The sequence below is a fragment of the Dama dama genome, chromosome 20, assembly GCF_033118175.1.
Source record: "Dama dama isolate Ldn47 chromosome 20, ASM3311817v1, whole genome shotgun sequence".
In the NCBI taxonomy this organism is placed as follows: domain Eukaryota; kingdom Metazoa; phylum Chordata; class Mammalia; order Artiodactyla; family Cervidae; genus Dama; species Dama dama.
The window spans coordinates 84,173,730-84,177,428 of NC_083700.1; the positions used below are offsets into that span (position 1 = coordinate 84,173,730).

Genomic DNA, 3,699 nt, shown 5'->3' on the forward strand with positions numbered 1-3,699 from the left:
AGGTTAGGAAGGGTATTTAGCACAGAGTAAGTACCCAGTGAATGTTACCTGGTTCTTTTGTTATCCCAGCTCTAAATGGAGGCTTCTTCACCCAGGCCAGGAACCTGTCACCCTGTAGCCCAGGCCTAACTCATGCCTGGCTCCTGCCCAGTCTCAGCCCTTTCTTTCTCAAAGAAATGAAAGTTGTGATCTCTAGTCCTGATTGTGAAGGAACCAGGATATCCTAGGAGTCTTGGAACCTAATGGATTTTCAGTCTGGCTCACCCACAGAGGAGATAGTTTAGTATAGAAGAGTTAGAAACTTTTCATCATTAAATGTATCTGCTTCCACAGAGGTTTTGTGCAAAGCTCAAAGCATGTTACCTTTCTTTCAGGTGGGCTAGACCAGAGTCCAAAGTCAGCGAAGACAGTTTTGCATGCATGCCTACTCAGTTGTGTCTGACTCTTTGTGACCCCATTGCACCACGCTCCTCTGCCCATGGGAATTCCCAGGCAAGAATACTGGAGCAGGTTGTCATTTCCTTCTCCATGGGATCTTTCTGACCCAGGGACTGAACCTGCGTCTCTTGCAATGGCAGGCAGATTCTTTACCAGCTGACCCACCGGGGAAACCCAGTATTACATGGTGCCAAAGAGTAGGGCCTTTGCATGGTGGTTGATTGATCATCCTAGTGGGAGGACCTTAACTGGTTTTGAGTTTTGATTTTCTTTATTTTAAAATGAGCTTGACAGCAGCATCTATCTCATGGCAAATTTGTAGAAATGAAATGAAAAATTGCTTACAAGCATTGAACACAGTGGCTAGCACACGGTAATCACAGGGTGGATATTGGCTATGATATTACCTCATGGATTTTGTACTTTGAGTTTTAGTTTCCTCTTCTAAAGAATGGGAACAAAAATATTATATATACAATCTGCCATGTACTGTCTTCCTAAAGGGATAGAGAAGTGTGTTGAACATCATAAACCTTCACGTAAGTATGAGGGAACACTCCCTGGCATTTTTCCAATGTGTAGCTTGTCTCGCCTTTCCCAGCTCCCAGCCCTGCCAAGCAGTCACACAGAGCCACTTAGCATCATCCGCACAGGTGTCTGCTCTTTCATGCCCCAGCGCCTGTGACCTTTGCACAACTCGATTTCTCTGTCTGGTATGCCCTTTCCCTCATCCTTCAACTTACATACCTCTTGCAGGATGCCTAAGAAACCTGATTCATTCTCCAAGGCCCAGCTCCCAAGGGTCTCCTCTCTCAAATCCTCTTAGATCCAACCAGCCGGAGTCAGTCATCCCATCCTTGCTTTGTAACCCACTGTAATGGTTCAGACTGCCATTATCTTGCATTACAACTATTGTTTAACTTTTCATGTAATGGCAACAGTGATGAAGCACATAGGCTCTGGAAACTGAGTTTCAATCCTGGCTCTCATACTTTAGTTGTGTTCCCTGGGTAAGGTATAACTTACCTTCTCTGCCCCTTAGTTTCCCTGTCTGCTAAGTAGGGATGATAATAACACCTCCCTCATATGGTTGTTGTTGAGGTGAGTCACCTTAAACACAAGAGTGGCCGGTGCATAGTAAGTACTGTGTAAATTTCAACTTTCATTAGTGTTTCTGTCTTTCTTATCTGATGGCAGAGACTGGGACTTTTCCTCAGTGCCTACAATGAGCCCTGGCACACAGGAGGAACTCAGCAAATGATTGTTGAAGGAGTGGCTTAGAATCCCATGGTCATGAATTCTTGTGTCTCCATTTAGTCATCTCTGCTCCGCCACCCCTCCACCACCCAGATCCTGCCTGCCCTCCAGTTTTCCTTAGAAGTGGGTCTTTGAAGCTTCTGCTCTCCATTCAGTACCAGTACTGCTTTCTCCATCAGAGGTTCCCCCTCCTCTTGTTCAGCTTCCTACTTGGCTTTTCTGACTCTGAGTCTTCTTCTCCCACCTGAGCCCACAGCCCTTCTTCAGACCCCGCCTACCAACACACTCATTGTTCCCTCCATGCAGCCTCTGCTTCTGATCCTGGAGTTTATAGTCTCTACTGAATTAATTAAGAGGTTTTTAGCCAGGGCTTTCCAGGTCCTCCAGTATTTGAGTCCCCACCACCATGAATTTATCTTCTCAAGAAGGGTTTGCTTGGGTGTTTCTCTGAGCATGGTGAAGACCTCACCATCTTACCATCCAGTCATCTATCCACCCATCCATCTCCCCACTTATCCTCTCACCCAGAGCACCCATACATCTGTTCACCCACCTACCACTCATCACCTTTCTATCTGTTATTTATCCATCTTGACCTATCTTCTCACCTACCCACAGACCCACCAACCAACTTACCATCCATCCATCCATCCTTCCATTCATCCATCTATTTATCCACTAGATCAATTAACATTCACTATATACTCCCCCCCTCTCCAGTCACTATATGGAATACAGACTTGAATAAGAAGAGCTGGTTTCCTATTTCATGTAGTAAAAAATCTACCTGGGGAAATTAGAAAACTGAACCACAATTTGTGGCCAAAGGTAGTTTGTGTCATATGGGTGCTATGGTAGGTTATCAGAGTCCATAGATGAGCTTCAGGGATCTGGAATTCTGTGGGTGATAAGGTGTGCATGGCGTCCGTTTATATACATGTGCATTTTCAGGGAAGAGGCTCCATGGCTCTCATGACATTCTCAAAGGGGGTCCATAGGAAGCACTAGAGGCTGCATAAGGAGAAGCGTGAAGAAGAGCTAGCCCGAGTTCAGGGCCTTGAGGTGGAGGAAAAGTGGAACTAACGTTTATTTTAGGCCCACTGTATTATGAACTGAATGTTTGTATCGCCTTAAATTCATAGGCTAAAGCCCTAACCCTAAAGTTAGTTATTAGGAGGTAGGGTCTTTGGGAGGAAATTAGGTTTAGATGAGGTAATGAGGGTGGAGCCTCCACGATAGGATTGTTATTGTTGTGTTAGTCACTCAGTCATGTCCCACTCTTTTGAGAACCCATGGACTGTAGCCTGCCAGGCTCTTCTGTTCATGGGATTCTCTAAGCAAGAATACTAGAGTGAGTAACCATTCCCTTCTCCAGGGAATCTTCCTGACCCAGGGATCAAACCCTGGTCTCCTGCATTGCAGGCAGATTCTTTACCGTTTGAGCCACCAGGAAAGCCACTGTGATGGGATTAGTGATTAGTGACCTTATTTAAAAAAATGAGGATGTTCTCAGTTTGGCAGTAGTATACTGAAATTGCAAGGATACAGAGAGGATTAGCATGGCCACTTCCCAAGGTTGACAAACAAATTCATGAAGCGTTCTATATTTTTCTGTGATGATCTAAAGGGATGGGATGGTGGGGGCTGGGAGGGAGTTTCAAGAGGAAGGAGACATACGTATACTTATGGCTGATTCACATTGTATGGCAGAAGCCAGCACAACATTGTAAAGCAATTATCCTCCAATTAATAAATTTAAGAAAAAAAAGAAGAGGAAGCGACATCCTCCCTCTGCCATGTGAGGATACAGCAGGAAGACAGCCATCTACAAGCAAGGAAGAGCATATCTGTCTGACCATGGAGACAGACACCCTGATGTCAGACTTCCAAGCCTCCAGCACCATGACAAATAGATGTCTGTTGTTTAAGCCATCCAGTCTTTGGCATTTTGTGATAGTAGCCTGAGCTGACTAAGGCTCTATGTGCCAGGCACCACTTCTTCTA

General features: G+C 45.2%; 1 non-coding gene across 1 annotated transcript; it reads left to right on the forward strand.

Annotated features, from left to right (window-relative positions):
* Positions 1–3,201: 3,201 nt before the first annotated feature.
* Positions 3,202–3,306, forward strand: LOC133041794 (U6 spliceosomal RNA). Its single transcript, XR_009689366.1, has one exon. It is a non-coding gene; the product is annotated as a U6 spliceosomal RNA (small nuclear RNA).
* Positions 3,307–3,699: the final 393 nt, after the last annotated feature.